Source organism: Pseudophryne corroboree (assembly GCF_028390025.1).
Source record: "Pseudophryne corroboree isolate aPseCor3 chromosome 7 unlocalized genomic scaffold, aPseCor3.hap2 SUPER_7_unloc_3, whole genome shotgun sequence".
NCBI lineage: Eukaryota > Metazoa > Chordata > Amphibia > Anura > Myobatrachidae > Pseudophryne > Pseudophryne corroboree.
In genome coordinates this window covers 1,182,730-1,203,884 of record NW_026967612.1, presented here as the reverse complement: position 1 = coordinate 1,203,884, position 21,155 = coordinate 1,182,730, and the positions used below count along the sequence as shown (strand labels likewise).

Here is a 21,155-nt window from a genome sequence, read left to right as displayed (position 1 = left end):
ATTGTACTTTAAGTAAACATAAAATAGCTAACATATCAATCCCAGTTTTGGATTACTTTAACAAAAAAAATGCATATAGCAGAGGATAGTTTCAATCTGCCTACCTCTGGGTAATGGGCCCAGCATGCTTCCATTGCAGTACTCTGCTGCACATGTAAGTGCAAGAGATCCTGAAGCACTCACTCATCATGGGAAAGTACCAATGTGTTTCTTCGTTGGTTGATTAAAGAAAATTCTTACAAAAACTCTCCAGATTATTGACTTTTTAAAGTTTTTCTAGGAAACGTTCTAGATGAATGCTTATTAGCCTTTGTCAGTATGTACTTTTTGCAAAGTGTCTCTGTGGCGCAATCGGTTAGTGTGTCTGGCTACTACCCAAAAGGTTGGTGGTTCAATCCCACCCAGGGACGTAATTGACCTTGTTATCAGATTTTGGTGATCTTTAAGTAGACAAGTCAAAATTTCAAACCCCTTGTTATGGTGTAGGGTACCTGGCCTTCTCTGATGTAATCAGAGTTAGATTTGATTCATTGATTTTATAAAAACAGCTAGGAAGCACAATTTAGCAGTGGGTTGCAGAGAAAAAGAAATATGCTGGCAAAAAAAATCCAATTGAGTGATTAAACAGCTCTTCATTTTCTGCCTTTATTTTTATGCTAACAAATTTGTTCTCTGAAAAGTGTCCACAAAGCCAAGTCTCTGATTAACACATTTGTAGGGATGGTTTTTCACCTATTACTAAATTAAACTTGCTTCATTGGAAAGGCAGCAAGATGCATCCTCATTTCAATGTCTACTGAAATAATACAGGTTGACACCAGGAAACATTAACGCCACTGCATCCTTGCTGCTTTCTCATGTAGAAGTCTGTTTAATGTGAAAACAAGGTGATATCTAATTAGCACACAGGTAAGGAATTAAGAAAATCTATATTTAAGGGTGAAGATGTTTCTCACAAAATCGTTGCCCCAATGCATCATTGAAATTCAAGCTGGAAAGATGATTTTAATATATCACTTGTACATTTTGTATTGCTCTTCTGGTGACAATGCAGTTTGTTTTTGTCAATTACCCTTTTAATAATAGGGTAAAGAAAATTAAGTGGATTTTTTAAAGAAAACTATACTGTCAATATACTATTAAAACAAATTAAAATGGTAAAAGTTATTGTACTTTAAGTAAAAATAAAAGAGCAAAAATATCAATCCCAGTTTTGATTACTTTAACAAAAAAAATGCATATAGCAGAGGATAGTTTCAATCTGCCTACCTCTGGGTAATGGGCCCAGCATGCTTCCATTGCAGTACTCTGCTGCACATGTAAGTGCAATAGATCCTGAAGCACTCACTCATCATGGGAAAGTACCAATGTGTTTCTTCGTTGGTTGATGGAAGAAACATCTTACAAAAACTCTCCAGATTATTGACTTTTTAAAGTTTTTCTAGGAAACGTTTTAGATGAATGCTTATTAGCCTTTGTCAGTATGTACTTTTGCAAAGTGTCTCTGTGGCGCAATCAGTTAGTGTGTATGGCTATTAACCAAAAGGTTGGTGGTTCAATCCCACCCAGGGACGTAATTGACCTTGTTATCAGATTTTGGTGATCTTTAAGAAGACAAGTCAAAATTTCAAACCCCCTCTTATGGTGTAGGGTACCTGGCCTTCTCTGATGTAATTAGATTTGATTCAGTGATTTTATAAAAACAGCTAGGAAGCACAATTTAGCAGTGGGTTGCAGAGAAAAAGAAATATGCTGGCAAAAAAATCCAATTGAGTGATTAAACAGCTCTTCATTTTCTGGCTTTATTTTTATGCTAACAAATTTGTTCTCTGAAAAGTGTCCACAAAGCCAAGTCTCTGATGAACACCTTTGTAAGGATGGTTTTTCACCTATTACTAAATTAAACTTGCTTCATTGGAAAGGCAGCAAGATGCATCCTCATTTCAATGTCTACTGAAATAATACAGGTTGACACCAGGAAACATTAACGCCAATGCATCCTTGCTGCTTTCTCATGTGGAAGTCTGTTTAATGTGAAAACAAGGTGATATCTAATTAGCACACAGGTAAGGAATTAAGAAAATCTTTATTTAAGGGTGAAGATGTTTCTCACAAAATCGTTGCCCCAATGCATCATTGAAATTCAAGCTGGAAAGATGATTTTAATATATCACTTGTACATTTTGTATTGCTCTTCTGGTGACAATGTAGTTTGTTTTTGTCAATTACCATTTTAATAATAGGGTAAAGAAAATTAAGTGGATTTTTGAAAGAAAACAATACTGTCAATATACTATTAAAACAAATTAAAATGGTAAAAGTCATTGTACTTTAAGTAAACATAAAATAGCTAACATATCAATCCCAGTTTTGGATTACTTTAACAAAAAAAATGCATATAGCAGAGGATAGTTTCAATCTGCCTACCTCTGGGTAATGGGCCCAGCATGCTTCCATTGCAGTACTCTGCTGCACATGTAAGTGCAAGAGATCCTGAAGCACTCACTCATCATGGGAAAGTACCAATGTGTTTCTTCGTTGGTTGATTTAAGAAAATTCTTACAAAAACTCTCCAGATTATTGACTTTTTAAAGTTTTTCTAGGAAACGTTCTAGATGAATGCTTATTAGCCTTTGTCAGTATGTACTATTTGCAAAGTGTCTCTGTGGCTCAATCGGTTAGTGTGTCTGGCTACTAACCAAAAGGTTTGTGGTTCAATCCCACCCAGGGATATAATTGACCTTGTGATCAGGTTTTGGTGATATTTAAGTAGACAAGTCGAAATTTCAAACCCCATCTTATGGTGTAGGGTACCTGGCCTTCTCTGATGTAATCAGAGTTAGATTTGATTCAGTGATTTTATAAAAAACAGCTAGGAAGCACAATTTAGCAATGGGTTGCAGAGAAAAAAATATGCTGGTAGAAAAATCCAATTGAGTGATTAAACAGCTCTTCATTTTCTGCCTTTATTTTTATGCTAACAAATTTGTTCTCTAAAAAGTGTCCACAAAGCCAAGTCTCTGATTAACACCTTTGTAGGGATGGTTTTTCACCTATAACTAAATTAAACTTGCTCCATTGGAAAGGCAGCAAGATGCATCCTCATTTCAATGTCTACTGAAATAATACAGGTTGACACCAGGAAACATTAACGCCACTGCATCCTTGCTGCTTTCTCATGTAGAAGTCTGTTTAATGTGAAAACAAGGTGACATCTAATTAGCACACAGGTAAGGAATTAAGAAAATCTTTATTTAAGGGTAAAGATGTTTCTCACAAAATCGTTGCCCCAATGCATCATTGAAATTTAAGCTGGAAAGATGATTTTAATATATCACTTGTACATTTTGTATTGCTCTTCTGGTGACAATGTAGTTTGTTTTTGTCAATTACCCTTTTAATAATAGGGTAAAGAAAATTAAGTGGATTTTTTAAAGAAAACTATACTGTCAATATACTATTAAAACAAATTAAAATGGTAAAAGTTATTGTACTTTAAGTAAAAATAAAAGAGCAAAAATATCAATCCCAGTTTTGATTACTTAAATTAACAAAAAAAAAAATGCATATAGCAAAGGATAGTTTCAATCTGCCTACCTCTGGGTTATGGGCCCAGCATGCTTCCATTGCAGTACTCTGCTGCACATGTAAGTGCAAGAGATCCTGAAGCACTCACTCATCATGGGAAAGTACCAATGTGTTTCTTCGTTGGTTGATGGAAGAAACATCTTACAAAAACTCTCCAGATTATTGACTTTTTAAAGTTTTTCTAGGAAACGTTCTAGATGTATGCTTATTAGCCTTTGTCAGTATGTACTTTTTGCAAAGTGTCTCTGTGGCGCAATCGGTTAGTGTGTCCGACTACTAACCAAAAGGTTGGTGGTTCAATCCCACCCAGGGACGTAATTGACCTTGTTTTCAGATTTTGGTGATCTTTAAGTAGACAAGTCAAAATTTCAAACCCCCTGTTATGGTGTAGGGTACCTGGCCTTCTCTGATGTAATCAGAGTTAGATTTGATTCATTGATTTTATAAAAACAGCTAGGAAGCACAATTTAGCAGTGGGTTGCAGAGAAAAAGAAATATGCTGGCAAAAAAAATCCAATTGAGTGATTAAACAGCTCTTCATTTTCTGGCTTTATTTTTATGCTAACAAATTTGTTCTCTGAAAAGTGTCCACAAAGCCAAGTCTCTGATTAACACCTTTGTAGGGATGGTTTTTCACCTATTACTAAATTAAACTTGCTTCATTGGAAAGGCAGCAAGATGCATCCTCATTTCAATGTCTACTGAAATAATACAGGTTGACACCAGGAAACATTAACGCCACTGCATCCTTGCTGCTTTCTCATGTAGAAGTCTGTTTAATGTGAAAACAAGGTGATATCTAATTAGCACACAGGTAAGGAATTAAGAAAATCTTTATTTAAGGGTGAAGATGTTTCTCACAAAATCGTTGCCCCAATGCATCATTGAAATTCAAGCTGGAAAGATGATTTTAATATATCACTTGTACATTTTGTATTGCTCTTCTGGTGACAATGCAGTTTGTTTTTGTCAATTACCCTTTTAATAATAGGGTAAAGAAAATTAAGTGGATTTTTTAAAGAAAACTATACTGTCAATATACTATTAAAACAAATTAAAATGGTAAAAGTTATTGTACTTTTAGTAAAAATAAAAGAGCAAAAATATCAATCCCAGTTTTGATTACTTTAATTAACAAAAAAAATGCATATAGCAGAGGATAGTTTCAATCTGCCTACCTCTGGGTAATGGGCCCAGCATGCTTCCATTGCAGTACTCTGCTGCACATGTAAGTGCAAGAGATCCTGAAGCACTCACTCATCATGGGAAAGTACCAATGTGTTTCTTCATTGGTTGATGGAAGAAACATCTTACAAAAACTCTCCAGATTATTGACTTTTTAAAGTTTTTCTAGGAAACGTTCTAGATGTATGCTTATTAGCCTTTGTCAGTATGTACTTTTTGCAAAGTGTTTCTGTGGCGCAATCGGTTAGTGTGTCCGGCTACTAACCAAAAAGTTGGTGGTTCAATCCCAACCAGGGACGTAATTGACCTTGTTATCAGATTTTGGTGATCTTTAAGTAGACAAGTCAAAATTTCAAACCCCCTGTTCTGGTGTAGGGTACCTGGCCTTCTCTGATGTAATCAGAGTTAGATTTGATTCAGTGATTTTATAAAAACAGCTAGGAAACACAATTTAGCAGTGGGTTGCAGAGAAAAAGAAATATGCTGGCAAAAAAAATCTAATTGAGTGATTCAACAGCTCTTAATTTTCTGGCTTTATTTTTATGCTAACAAATTTGTTCTCTGAAAAGTGTCCACAAAGCCAAGTCTCTGATTAACACCTTTGTAAGGATGGTTTTTAACCTATTACTAAATTAAACTTGCTTCATTGGAAAGGCAGCAAGATGCATCCTCATTTCAATGTCTACTGAAATAACACAGGTTGACACCAGGAAACATTAACGCCAATGCATCCTTGCTGCTTTCTCATGTGGAAGTCTGTTTAATGTGAAAACAAGGTGATATCTAATTAGCACACAGGTAAGGAATTAAGAAAATCTTTATTTAAGGGTGAAAATGTTTCTCACAAAATCGTTGCCCCAATGCATCATTGAAATTCAAGCTGGAAAGATGATTTTAATATATCACTTGTACATTTTGTATTGCTCTTCTGGTGACAATGTAGTTTGTTTTTGTCAATTACCATTTTAATAATAGGGTAAAGAAAATTAAGCTGATTTTTGAAAGAAAACAATACTGTCAATATACTATTAAAACAAATTAAAATGGTAAAAGTTATTGTACTTTAAGTAAAAATAAAAGAGCCAACATATCAATCCCAGTTTTGGATTACTTTAATTAACAAAAAAAAATGCATATAGCAGAGGATAGTTTCAATCTGCCTACCTCTGGGTTATGTGCCCAGCATGCTTCCATTGCTGTACTCTGCTGCACATGTAAGTGCAATAGATCCTGAAGCACTCACTCATCATGGGAAAGTACCAATGTGTTTCTTCGTTGGTGGATGGAAGAAACATCTTACAAAAACTCTCCAGATTATTGACTTTTTAAAGTTTTTCTAGGAAACGTTTTAGATGAATGCTTATTAGCCTTTGTCAGTATGTACTTTTGCAAAGTGTCTCTGTGGCGCAATCAGTTAGTGTGTACGGCTATAAACCAAAAGGTTGGTGGTTCAATCCCACCCAGGGACGTAATTGAACTTGTTATCAGATTTTGGTGATCTTTAAATTGACAAGTCAAAATTTCAAATCCCCTCTTATGGTGTAGGGTACCTGGCCTTCTCTGATGTAATCAGAGTTAGATTTGATTCAGTGATTTTATAAAAACAGCTAGGAAGCACAATTTAGCAGTGGGTTGCAGAGAAAAAGAAATATGCTGGCAAAAAAATCCAATTGAGTGATTAAACAGCTCTTCATTTTCTGGCTTTATTTTTATGCTAACAAATTTGTTCTCTGAAAAGTGTCCACAAAGCCAAGTCTCTGATTAACACCTTTGTAAGGATGGTTTTTCACCTATTACTAAATTAAACTTGCTTCATTGGAAAGGCAGCAAGATGCATCCTCATTTCAATGTCTACTGAAATAATACAGGTTGACACCAGGAAACATTAACGCCACTGCATCCTTGCTGCTTTCTCATGTGGAAGTCTGTTTAATGTGAAAACAAGGTGATATCTAATTAGCACACAGGTAAGGAATTAAGAAAATCTATATTTAAGGGTGAAAATGTTTCTCACAAAATCGTTGCCCCAATGCATCATTGAAATTCAAGCTGGAAAGATGATTTTAATATATCACTTGTACATTTTGTATTGCTCTTCTGGTGACAATGTAGTTTGTTTTTGTCAATTACCATTTTAATAATAGGGTAAAGAAAATTAATGGATTTTTAAAAGAAAACAATACTTTCAATATACTATTAAAACAAATTAAAATGGTAAAAGTTATTGTACTTTAATGAAAAATAAAAGAGCAAAATTATCAATCCCAGTTTTGATTACTTAAATTAACAAAAAAAAATGCATATAGCAAAGGATAGTTTCAATCTGCCTACCTCTGGGTTATGGGCCCAGCATGCTTCCATTGCAGTACTCTGCTGCACATGTAAGTGCAAGAGATCCTGAAGCACTCACTCATCATGGGAAAGTACCAATGTGTTTCTTCGTTGGTTGATGGAAGAAACATCTTACAAAAACTCTCCAGATTATTGACTTTTTAAAGTTTTTCTAGGAAACGTTCTAGATGTATGCTTATTAGCCTTTGTCAGTATGTACTTTTTGCAAAGTGTCTCTGTGGCGCAATCGGTTAGTGTGTCCGACTACTAACCAAAAGGTTGGTGGTTCAATCCCACCCAGGGATGTAATTGACCTTGTTATCAGATTTTGGTGATCTTTAAGTAGACAAGTCAAAATTTCAAACCCCCTGTTATGGTGTAGGGTACCTGGCCTTCTCTGATGTAATCAGAGTTAGATTTGATTAATTGATTTTATAAAAACAGCTAGGAAGCACAATTTAGCAGTGGGTTGCAGAGAAAAAGAAATATGCTGGCAAAAAAAATCCAATTGAGTGATTAAACAGCTCTTCATTTTCTGGCTTTATTTTTATGCTAGCAAATTTGTTCTCTGAAAAGTGTCCACAAAGCCAAGTCTCTGATTAACACCTTTGTAGGGATGGTTTTTCACCTATTACTAAATTAAACTTGCTTCATTGGAAAGGCAGCAAGATGCATCCTCATTTCAATGTCTACTGAAATAATATAGGTTGACACCAGGAAACATTAACGCCACTGCATCCTTGCTGCTTTCTCATGTAGAAGTCTGTTTAATGTGAAAACAAGGTGATATCTAATTAGCACACAGGTAAGGAATTAAGAAAATCTTTATTTAAGGGTGAAGATGTTTCTCACAAAATCGTTGCCCCAATGCATCATTGAAATTCAAGCTGGAAAGATGATTTTAATATATCACTTGTACATTTTGTATTGCTCTTCTGGTGACAATGCAGTTTGTTTTTGTCAATTACCCTTTTAATAATAGGGTAAAGAAAATTAAGTGGATTTTTTAAAGAAAACTATACTGTCAATATACTATTAAAACAAATTAAAATGGTAAAAGTTATTGTACTTTAAGTAAAAATAAAAGAGCAAAAATATCAATCCCAGTTTTGATTACTTTAATTAACAAAAAAAATGCATATAGCAGAGGATAGTTTCAATCTGCCTACCTCTGGGTAATGGGCCCAGCATGCTTCCATTGCAGTACTCTGCTGCACATGTAAGTGCAAGAGATCCTGAAGCACTCACTCATCATGGGAAAGTACCAATGTGTTTCTTCATTGGTTGATGGAAGAAACATCTTACAAAAACTCTCCAGATTATTGACTTTTTAAAGTTTTTCTAGGAAACGTTCTAGATGTATGCTTATTAGCCTTTGTCAGTATGTACTTTTTGCAAAGTGTTTCTGTGGCGCAATCGGTTAGTGTGTCCGGCTACTAACCAAAAGGTTGGTGGTTCAATCCCAACCAGGGACGTAATTGACCTTGTTATCAGATTTTGGTGATCTTTAAGTAGACAAGTCAAAATTTCAAACCCCCTGTTCTGGTATAGGGTACCTGGCCTTCTCTGATGTAATCAGAGTTAGATTTGATTCAGTGATTTTATAAAAACAGCTAGGAAGCACAATTTAGCAGTGGGTTGATAGTGGGTGACTGAAGCATGTATGAGTGGGAGATAGTGGGTGACTGAGGCCGGGGTGACTGGGAGATAGTCAGTGACTAAGGCAGGGGTGATAGGGATATAGTGGATGACTGTGGCAGGGGTGACAGGGACAGTAGGAGACTGAGGCAGGGGTGACAGGGATAGTGGGTGACTGAGGCAGGGGTGATATGGAGATAGTGGTTGACTGAGGCAGGGGTGACAGAGATAGTGGGTGACTAAAGCAGGGGTGACTGGTATAGTGGGTGACTGAGGCAGGGGTCGCAGGTATAGTGGTTAACTGAGGCAGCGGTGACTGGGAGATAGTGGGTAACTGGGGCAGGGGTGACAGGGAAAGTGTGTGACTCAGGCAGGGGTGATAGGGAGATAGTGGGCAGCAGATCACTGCCTTGCTGACAGCAGCACATCCCTGCTTCACTGACAGCAGCACATCCCTGCCTCATTGACAGCAGCACATACCTGCCTCACTTATAGCAGCACATCCCTGCCTTACTGACAGCAGCAGATCACTGCCTCACTGACAGCAGCAGATCACTGCCTCACTGACAGCAGCAGATCCCTGCCTCACTGGCAGCAGCAGCAGATCCCTGCCTCTCTGGCAGCAGCAGATCCCTGCCTCTCTGGCAGCAGCAGATCCCTGCCTCTCTGGCAGCAGCAGATCCCTGCCTCTCTGGCAGCAGCAGATCCCTGCCTCTCTGGCAGCAGCAGATCCCTGCCTCACTGGCAGCAGCAGATCCCTGCCTCACTGGCAGCAGCAGATCCCTGCCTTACTGACAGCTGTATATAGGGCCTAATTCAGATCTGATCTCTGCTGTGCATATTCACACAACAGGAGATCAGGTCTGAAGTGTGTGTGTGTGCTGGTGCCGCAGTGCACCGGCACATGCCAGAGATGCGATCAGCATCTCTGCCCAGTGAGCACCTCTGCCAACACATACTTATCTTGCATATGAGATCTCTTGATCATAAAGATAGTTCTCACAGGGTGAGGTTCATCCATTACATTTTAAAGTAGGAAAGTACAAATTACATATTCAAATTACATATATGTGCTGGATTCAAATGTGTTCCCCCCTTCCTTTCTCAATTGTGCCCATCAGCAGCTATTCTAATGTTGCTGCCAATGGGTGTGACACATTCATTTCTTCTGTGGGGTACACTGGACTCCACAAGGATTCACATTGGGGTGTAGAGTAGGATCTTGATCTGAGGCACCAACAGGCTCAAAGCTTTTGACTGTTCCCAAGATGCTCAGCGCCCCCTGCTCTATAACCTCGCTTCCATGAACAGGGAGCTCAGTTTGTAGTTGGTGCCTTCAGTAGTAGGCCACTTAACAGGGGGCTGCCTCAGGCAGCCTATTCTTAGCTATTAATTTTGACAAGAAAAGAAGAACTTTTTTTATAAGAATCTACAAGGGCTGCAGCAGGCTAGGTCTAATAGACATCTTTACTGCAGCTCCATCACTCCCAGCAGCGCAGTATACTCCCGTGCCCTGGTTGCTGTGTCACTGCAGCGGAGGCTCCGGTTTCTTCCTAAGGTCAGTCACACACACACCGCCCTCCGGGATCACGAGGCCGCTGATGAAAGGGAGGTAAGGGGCTTCTGTGCCCACACTATACCGAGATCCAGCGTGGCTGTAGGGGGCGGGCCGTGTGCGCACTGGCGTGGACACTGATTACTGGGCAGCTGCTCCACTAGCCACCAGGGACAGTTAAGGAGCACAGCTCTGGGGGTTTTTCTCCTATATTAACCCCATTTTGTACTACCTGCAGTGCATTGTGATAGGTAATAGAGCCTGATTCAGGTTGGATTGTAATCGCAATAAGCAATCCAACTGCAAAAATTGCTAAGAGCATACGCATGCGCCTGCATTTTCTGTGGCACCCCGCAGATAATGCGATCACCTCTGACTGTCAATCGGTGCGGGGGGGGGTCAGCAACAATCCATTTCAAAGTCGGAGATGGAGCGGTGCAGGGGCAGGGCTACAAAATGGGGTCGGCAACGGAGAAACAGGAGGCGTGGTCAGAGCGGCTGCATGACATCACATGCAGCCGCTGCGATCACAAAAATGGTGGCGGCTTCCTGCGCACACGTACAGTCTGCACCAACAGGAGGCTAACCCATTTTTTATGATCACGCTGAACTGCACTGAGACTGCAATTTCAGCGTGGTCAAGAAGGGAGGCGGCATGCTGGGTGGCCATGCCCTGTGATGGGTGGCCCCAGCATGCGAACCAAAGGATTGCAAATTCTGTTACTTAGCAGAATTTGCTATCCTTACTGAATTAGGCCCATTGATTACAAAATTGTAAACAATATTTGAAGTTTTTCTTCAGGGACTAACACAAAAGATGCTTGGGGCTACTAACACATGGGTAAGCCACGTAAAGCTTTCCATGGGTCAGTGGCATCACAACAGGGTTGCGGCACACACCCGAGTGTCACCCGCCAAGGGGGGTGACACCAAAGTGCCGGCTCTTCTTCAGTGACAGAATATGGGTGTTTCACTGTGACATTACGTGCAACACCCAGTTTCTGTCACTGTGCAGGAGCCAGCACCACTCACACACTAGTCCCCGGGTGCAGCCCCCAACCCCCGGGATACCCGGAGCAACAAAATGGTGATTCAGGCCACGCCCCTACCTATGAGACCATGCCTCCTTTTTACCATTGCGCTGCTTATCTGCGCGCATTGCATTACAATCTCCTTCGCCACCTCTCTGGGTGTCACCAGTGATAGTGACACCTCTGCCATGCTTGTAGCAGCTGGTCCTAAGATCTACGCCTCCAGCCCTGAGTGTTTGCCCATGTGACTTGTTGATCATCATAGCGAAGCAGATGCTTACAGAAAACTGCAGGGGCTTAGATTGAAAAGAAAAACATTGATGAACCCATCATTTCAGCGACAGGGTCTGCCACACGACTGACTGAAATGACTGGTTGGTTTGTGCCCCCACCAAAAAAGAATCAATCAATCAATCTCTCCTTGCACAAACTGGCTCTACAGAGGCAAGATGTCCACCTCATCATCCTCCGATTCCTCACCCCTTTCACTGTGTACATCCCCCTCCTCACAGATTATTAATTCGTCCCCACTGGAATCCACCATCTCAGATCCCTGTGTACTTTCTGGAGGCAATTGCTGGTGAATGTCTCCACGGAGGAATTGATTATAATTCATTTTGATGATCATCATCTTCTCCACATTTTCTGGAAGTAACCTCATACGCCGATTGCTGACAAGGTGAGCGGCTGCACTAAACACTCTTTTGGAGTACACACTGGAGGGAGGGCAACTTAGGTAGAATAAAGCCAGTTTGTGCAAGGGCCTCCAAATTGCCTCTTTTTCCTGCCAGTATACATACTGACGTGCCTACCTGGATGCAGTCACTCATATAATTCTCCACCATTCTTTCAAAGGTGACAGAATCATATGCAGTGACAGTAGACGACATGTCAGTAATCGTTGCCAGGTCCTTCAGTCCGGACCAGATGCCAGCACTCACTCCAGACTGCCCTGCATCACCGCCAGCGGGTGGGCTCGGAATTCTTAGCCTTTTCCTCGCACCCCCACTTGCGGGAGAATGTGAAGGAGGAGCTGTTGATGGGTCACGTTCCGCTTGACTTGACAATTTTCTCACCAGCAGGTCTTTGAACCTCTGCAGACTTGTGTCTGCCGGAAAGAGAGATACAATGTAGGTTTTAAATCTAGGATCGAGCACGGTGGCCAAAATGTAGTGCTCTGATTTCAACAGATTGAATCCTGGTTAAGTGAATTAAGGGCTCCATCCACAAGTCCCACATGCCTAGTGGAATCGCTCTGTTTTAGCTCCTCCTTCAATGTCTCCAGCTTCTTCTGCAAAAGCCTGATGAGGGGAATGACCTGACTCAGGCTGGCAGTGTCTGAACTGACTTCACGTGTGGCAAGTTCAAAGGGTTGCAGAACCTTGCACAACGTTGAAATCATTCTCCACTGCGCTTGAGTCAGGTGCATTCCCCCTCCTTTGCCTATTTAGTGGGCAGATGTATAGGCTTGAATGGCCTTTTGCTGCTCCTCCATCCTCTGAAGCATATAGAGGGTTGAATTCCACCTCGTTACCACCTCTTGCTTCAGATGATGGCAGGACAGGTTCAGGAATGTTTGGTGGTGCTCCAGTCTTCGACATGCGGTGGCTGAAGGCAGAAAGTGGCCCGCAATTCTTCGGGCCACCGACAGCATCTCTTGCACGCCCCTGTCGTTTTTTAAATAATTCTGCACCACCAAATTAAATGTATGTGCAAAACATGGGACGTGCTGGAATTTACCCAGATGTAATGCACGCACAATATTGGTGGCGTTGTCCGATGTCACAAATCCCCAGGAGAGTCCAATTGGGGTAAGCCATTCTGCGATGATGTTCCTCAGTTTCCGTAAGAGGTTGTCAGCTGTGTGCCTCTTATGGAAAGCGGTGATACAAAGCGTAGCCTGCCTTGGAACGAGTTGGCAATTGCGAGATGCTGCTACTGGTGCCGCCGCTGCTGTTCTTGCTGCGGGGGGCAATACATCTACCCAGTGGGCTGTCACAGTCATATAGTCCTGAGTCTGCCCTGCTCCACTTAACCACAGACAAGTGGACATTGGGTACAACTGCATTTTTTAGGACACTGGTGACTCTTTTTCTGAGGTCTGTGTACATTTTCGGTATCGCCTGCCTAGAGAAATGGAACCTAGAGGGTATTTGGTACCGGGGACACAGTACCTCAATCAAGTCTCTAGTTGCCTGTAAATTAACGATGGATACCGGAACCACGTTTCTCACCACCCAGGCTGACAAGACCTGAGTTATCCGCTTTGCAGCAGGATGACTGCTGTGATATTTCATCTTCCTCGCAAAGGACTGTTGGACAGTCAATTGCTTACTGGAAGTAGTACAAGTGGTCTTCCGACTTCCCCTCTGGGATGACGATCGACTCCCAGCAGCAACAACAGCAGCGCCAGCAGCAGTAGGCGTTACACTCAAGGATGCATCGGAGGAATCCCAGGCAGGAGAGGACTCGTCAGACTTGCCAGTGACATGGCCTGCAGGACTATTGGCTCTCCTGTCTAAGGAGGAAATTGACACTGAGGGAGTTGGTGGTGTGGTTTGCAGGAGCTTGGTTACAAGAGGAAGGGATTTAGTGGTCAGTGGACTGCTTCTGCTGTCATCCAAAGTTTTTGAACTTGTCACTGACTTATGATGAATGCGCTGCAGGTGTCGTATAAGGGAGGATGTTCCGAGGTGGTTAACGTCCTTATCCCTACTTATTACAGCTTGACAAAGGCAACACACGGCTTGACACCTGTTGTCCGCATTTGTGTACAGGATGCATACCTTCATGTCCCCATTTATCCACCTCATCAGGCGTACCTCAGATTTGCGGTACAGGACTGTCATTGCCAATTTCAGACGTTGCTGTTTGGTCTCTCCATGGCCCTGAGAATTTTCACCAAGGTAATGGCGGAAATGATGGTGCTCCTGTGCAAGCAAGGTGTCACAATTATCCCGTACTTGGGCGATCTCATAAAAGCGAGATCAAGAGAGCAGTTGCTGAACAGCGTGTCACTTTCACTGAAAGTGTTACAGCAACACGGCTGGATTCTCAATATCCCGAATTCGCAGTTGATTCCTACTACTCGTCTGTCTTTCTTGGGCATGATTCTGGACACGTACCAGAAGAGGGTTTATCTCCTGATAGATAAGGCCCAGGAACTCATGACTCTTGTCAGGAACCTATTGAAACCAAAACTTGTGTCAGTGCATCACTGCACTCGAGTCCTGGGAAAGATGGTGGCATCATACGAGGCCATTCCATTCGGCAGGTTCCATGCGAGGACTTTCCAATGGGACCTACTGGACAAGTGGTCCGGATCACATTTACAGATGCATTGGTTGATCACCCTGTCCCCCAGGGTCAGGGTATCACTCCTGTGGTGGCTGCAGAGTGCTCACCTTCTCGAGGGACGCAGATTCAGCATTCAGGGCTGGATCCTGGTGACCACAGACGCAAGCCTCCAAGGTTGGGGAGCAGTCACACAGGGAAGAAATTTCCAAGGTCTTTGGTCAAGTCAAGAGACTTGTCTTCACATCAACATATACAATGCCCTACGTCAAGCGGAGACCTTACTTTGCGACCAACCGGTTCTGATCCAGTCAGACGTCACCGCAGTGGCTCATGTAAACCGCCAAGGCGGCACAAGGAGCAGAGTGGCGATGGCACAAGCCACCAGAATTCTTCGCTGGGTGGAGAATCACGCAAGCGCACTGTCAGCAGTGTTCATTCCGGGAGTGGACAACTAGGAAGCAGACTTCCTCAGCAGACACAACCTACATCCGGGAGAGTGGGGACTTCATCAGGAAGTCTTTGCACAGATTACAAGTCGGTGGGAACTGCCACAGATAGACATGATGCCGTCCCGGCTCAACAAAAAGCTACAGAGGTATTGCGCAAGGTCAAGAGACCCTCAGGCAGTAGCTGTAGACGCCCTAGTGACACCGTGGGTGTTCCGGCCGGTCTATGTATTTCCTCCTCTTCCTCTCATACCCAAGGTGTTGAGGATAATAAGACAAAGAAAAGTGAGAACAATCCTCATTGTTCCAGATTGGCCACGGAGGACCTGGTATCCGGATCTGCAGGAAATGCTCACAGAAGATCTGTGGCCTCTCCCTCTAAGACAGGACCTGTTGCATCAGGGGCCCTGTCTGTTCCAATACTTACCGCGGCTGCGTTTGACGGCATGGCGGTTGAATGCCGGATCCTAGCATTCCGGTTGAGGTCATCCCTACGCTGATAAAGGCTAGGAAGGATGTAATGTTAAAACATTACACCGTATATGGCGAAATTATGTTTCTTGGTGTGAGGCCAGGAATGCTCCTACGGAAGAATTCCATCTGGGCCGTTTCCTTCACTTCCTACAAACTGGAGTGAATTTGGGCCTACAATTAGGCTCTATTAAGGTCCAGATTTCGGCCTTATCCATTTTCTTTCAAAAAGAATTGGCTTCTCCTCCAGAAGTTCAGACTTTTGTAAAAGGAGTGCTGCATATTCAGCCTCCTTTTGTGCCTCCGGTGGCACCTTGGGACCTTAACGTGGTGTTAAGTTTTCTAAAATCACACTGGTTTGAACCACTTAAAACAGTGGAGTTAAATTATCTCACGTGGAAGGTGGTATGTTATTAACCTTGGCTTCGGCTAGGCGAGTGTCGGAATTAGCGGCTTTGTCACATAAAAGCCCATATTTGGTATTCCATGTGGATAGAGCGGAATTGCGGACCCGTCCTCAATTCCTACCAAAAGTGGTCTCATCTTTTCATATGAACCAACCTATTGTGGTGCCTGTGGCTACGCGTGACTTGGAGGATTCCGAGTTACTTGATGTGGTCAGGGCTTTGAAAATTTACGTGGCCAGGACGGCTAGAGTCAGGAAAACTGAAGCGCTGTTTGTCCTGTATGCAACCAACAAGATTGGTGCCCCTGCTTCAAAGCAGGCTATTGCTCGCCGGATTTGTAACACGATTCAGCAAGCGCATTCTATGGCTGGATTGCAGTTACTGAAATCGGTCAAGGCCCATTCCACGAGGAAAGTGGGCTCTTCTTGGGCGGCTGCCCGAGGGGTCTCAGCACTACAGCTGTGTCAAGCTGCTACTTGGTCGGGTTCAAACACCTTTGCAAAATACTATAAGTTTGATACCCTGGCTGAGGAGGAACTCATGTTTGCTCAATCGGTGCTGCAGAGTCATCCGCACTCTCCCGCCCGTTTTGGAGCATTGGTATAATCCCCATGGTCCTTACGGAGTCCCCAGCATCCTCTAGGACGTTAGAGAAAATAAGATTTTAAACCAACCGGTAAATCTTTTCTCGTAGTCCGTAGAGGATGCTGGGCGCCCGTCCCAAGTGCGGACTACTTCTGCAATACTTGTATATAGTTATTGCTTCAATAAGGGTTATGTTATAGTTGCATCGGTCCTGCACTGATGCTATGTTGTTTTTTCATACTGATAACTGGGTAGTTTATCACAAGTTATACGGTGTGATTGGTGTGGCTGGTATGAATCTTGCCCTGGATTAACAAAATCCTTTCCTCATACTGTCCGTCTCCTCTGGGCACAGTTTCTCTAACTGTGGCATAGAGGGAGGAGCCAGTGCACACCCAGAACTAAAGTCTTTCTTAAAGTGCCCATGTCTCCTGTGGAGCCCGTCTATCCCCATGGTCCTTACGGAGTCCCCAGCATCCTCTACGGACTACGAGAAAAAGATTTACCGGTAGGTTTAAAATCTTATTTTCTACTGTATTCTTTTCTATCCTAGTTTATTACGACCCACTCTCATCCAAGGAGTTTGATATTCTACTACCTGCATGCAATTTAAATTGCTTAAATTGTTTATATGGTTGATTTGTCCTTCACAATCCATAATCTGCAACTTGGATGGTTTTGTGTCATTGAAAAATAAGATTTACTTACCGATAAATCTATTTCTCGTAGTCCGTAGTGGATGCTGGGACTCCGTCAGGACCATGGGGAATAGCGGCTCCGCAGGAGACAGGGCACAAAATTTAAAAGTTTGACCACTAGGTGGTGTGTACTGGCTCCTCCCCCTATGACCCTCCTCCAAGCCTCAGTTAGGATACTGTGCCCGGACGAGCGTACACAATAAGGAAGGATTTTGAATCCCGGGTAAGACTCATACCAGCCACACCAATCACACCGTACAACTTGTGATCTGAACCCAGTTAACAGTATGACAAACGTAGGAGCCTCTGAACAGACGGCTCACAACAATAACAACCCGATTTTTTTGTAACAATAACTATGTACAAGTATTGCAGACAATCCGCACTTGGGATGGGCGCCAGCATCCACTACGGACTACGAGAAATAGATTTATCGGTAAGTAAAATCTTATTTTCTCTGACGTCCTAGTGGATGCTGGGACTCCGTCAGGACCATGGGGATTATACCAAAGCTCCCAAACGGGCGGGAGAGTGCGGATGACTCTGCAGCACCGAATGAGAGAACTCCAGGTCCTCCTTAGCCAGGGTATCAAATTTGTAGAATTTTACAAACGTGTTCTCCCCTGACCACGTAGCTGCTCGGCAGAGTTGTAATGCCGAGACCCCTCGGGCAGCCGCCCAAGATGAGCCCACCTTCCTTGTGGAATGGGCCTTGACAGATTTAGGCTGTGGCAGGCCTGCCACAGAATGTGCAAGTTGAATTGTGCTACAAATCCAACGAGCAATCGTCTGCTTAGAAGCAGGAGCACCCAGCTTGTTGGGTGCATACAGTATAAACAGCGAGTCAGATTTTCTGACTCCAGCCGTCCTTGAAATATATATTTTCAATGCTCTGACAACGTCCAGCAACTTGGAATCCTCCAAATCGCTAGTAGCCGCAGGCACCACAATAGGCTGGTTCAGGTGAAACGCTGAAACCACCTTAGGCAGAAAGTGAGGACGCGTCCGCAGTTCTGCCCTGTCCGAATGGAAAATCAGATATGGGCTTTTATACGATAAAGCCGCCAATTCTGACACTCTCCTGGCTGAAGCCAGTAGCATGGTTACTTTCCATGTAAGATATTTCAAATCCACCGATTTGAGTGGCTCAAACCAATGGGATCTGAGAAAATCCAAAACTACATTAAGATCCCACGGTGCCACTGGGGGCACAACCGGGGGCTGTATATGTAGTACTCCTTTTACAAAAGTCTGGACTTCAGGAACTGAAGCCAATTCTTTCTGGAAGAAAATCGACAGGGCCGAAATTTGAACCTTAATGGACCCTAATTTGAGGCCCATAGACAATCCTGTTTGCAGGAAATGTAGGAATCGACCCAGTTGAAATTCCTCCGTCGGGGCCTTCCTGGCCTCACACCACGCAACATATTTTCTCCAAATGCGGTGATAATGTTGTGCAGTCACCTCCTTTCTGGCTTTTACCAGGGTAGGGATGACCTCTTCCGGAATGCCTTTTTCCCTTAGGATTCGGCGTTCAACCGCCATGCCGTCAAACGCAGCCGCGGTAAGTCTTGGAATAGACACGGTCCCTGCTGAAGCAGGTCCCGTCTTAGAGGTAGAGGCCACGGATCTTCCGTGAGCATCTCCTGAAGTTCCGGGTACCAAGTTCTTCTTGGCCAATCCGGAGCCACGAGTATCGTTCTTACTCCCCTTTGCCGTATAATTCTCAGTACTTTTGGTATGAGAGGCAGAGGAGGAAACACATACACTGACTGGTACACCCATGGTGTTACCAGAGCGTCTACAGCTATTGCCTGAGGGTCTCTTGACCTGGCGCAATACCTGTCCAGTTTTTTGTTGAGGCGGGACGCCATCATGTCCACCATTGGTCTTTCCCAATGGACCACAATCATGTGGAAGACTTCTGGATGAAGTCCCCACTCTCCCGGGTGCAGATAGTGTCTGCTGAGGAAGTCTGCTTCCCAGTTGTCCACTCCCGGGATGAACACAGCTGACAGTGCTAATACATGATTTTCTGCCCAGCGGAGAATCCTTGCAGCTTCTGCCATTGCCCTCCTGCTTCTTGTGCCGCCCTGTCTGTTTACGTGGGCGACTGCCGTGATGTTGTCCGACTGAATCAACACCGGCTGACCCTGAAGCAGAGGTTTTGCCAGGCTTAGAGCATTGTAGATTGCTCTTAGCTCCAGTATATTTATGTGAAGAGACGTCTCCAGGCTTGACCACACGCCCTGGAAGTTTCTTCCCTGTGTGACCGCTCCCCAGCCTCTCAGGCTGGCATCCGTGGTCACTAGGACCCAGTTCTGTATGCCGAATCTGCGGCCCTCTAACAGATGAGCACTCTGCAACCACCATAGCAGAGACACTCTTGTCCTTGTGGACAATTTTATCCGCTGATGCATCTGCAGATGCGATCCGGACCATTTGTCCAGCAGATCCCACTTAAAAGTTCGTGCATGGAATCTGCCGAATGGAATCGCTTCGTAAGAAGCTACCATTTTTCCCAGGACTCTTGTGCATTGATGCACAGATACTTTTCCTGGTTTTAGGAGGTTCCTGACTAGATCGGATAACTCCCTGGCTTTCTCCTCCGGAAGAAATACCTTTTTCTGAACAGTGTCCAGAATCATCCCTAGGAACAACAGACGTGTCGTCGGGATCAGTTGGGATTTTGGAAAATTCAGAATCCACCCGTGTTGTTGGAGCACTACTTGGGTTAGTGCTACTCCGACCTCCAGCTGTTCTCTGGATCTTGCCCTTATCAGGAGATCGTCCAAGTAAGGGATAATTAAGACGCCTTCTCTTCGAAGAAGGATCATCATTTCGGCCATTACCTTGGTAAAGACCCGGGGTGCCGTGGACAATCCAAACGGCAGCGTCTGAAACTGATAATGACAGTTTTGGACCACGAACCTGAGGTACCCTTGGTGTGAAGGACAAATTGGAACATGAAGGTAAGCATCCTTGATGTCCAAGGACACCATAAAATCCCCTTCTTCCAGATTCGCTATCACTGCTCTGAGTGACTCCATCTTGAACTTGAATTTTTTGTATGTACAGGTTCAGAGATTTTAGATTTAGAATCGGTCTTACCGAGCCGTCCGGCTTCGGTACCACAAATAGCGTGGAGTAATACCCCTGTCCCTGTTGTAGGAGGGGTACCTTGACTATCACCTGCTGAGAATACAGCTTGTGAATGGCCTCCAATACCGTCGCCCTGTCGGAGGGAGACGTTGGCAAAGCAGACTTTAGGAAACGGCGAGGAGGGGACTTCTCGAATTCCAACCTGTAACCCTGAGATACTACCTGCAGGGTCCAGGGGTCCACCTGCGAGTGAGCCCACTGTGCGCTGAAAACCGACCCCAAATAATTCCTCCCCCTTATACGGCAATACTTCCATATGTCGTTTGGAATCCGCATCACCTGACCACTGGCGCGTCCATAAACTTCTTCTGGCAGATATGGACATCGCACTTACTCTTGATGCCAGAGTGCAAATATCTCTCTGTGCATCTCGCATATAAAGAAATGCATCCTTTAACTGCTCTATAGTCAGTAAAATACTGTCCCTATCCAGGGTATCAATATTTTCAGACAGTGACTCCGACCAAGCCACGCCAGCACTGCACATCCAGGCTGAGGCGATTGCTGGTCTCAGTATTTATTTATTACCAGTTATTTATATAGCGCACACATATTCCGCAGCGCTTTACAGAGTAAACACCCGTATGTGTGTATATACTTTTTAATGTATTCTCCAGCCTCCTATCAGCTGGATCCTTGAGGGCGGCCGTATCAGGAGACGGTAACGCCACTTGCTTTGATAAGCGTGTGAGCGCCTTATCCACCCTAGGAGGTGTTTCCCAGCGCGCCCTAACCTCTGGCGGGAAAGGGTATAATGCCAA

At 43.6% G+C, this 21,155-nt stretch overlaps 1 non-coding gene across 1 annotated transcript; it reads left to right on the top strand.

The window, feature by feature from the left end:
• The first annotated feature begins 336 nt into the window (after positions 1 to 336).
• Positions 337 to 410, top strand: TRNAS-ACU (transfer RNA serine (anticodon ACU)). Its single transcript has one exon. It is a non-coding gene; the product is annotated as a tRNA-Ser (tRNA).
• Positions 411 to 21,155: the final 20,745 nt, after the last annotated feature.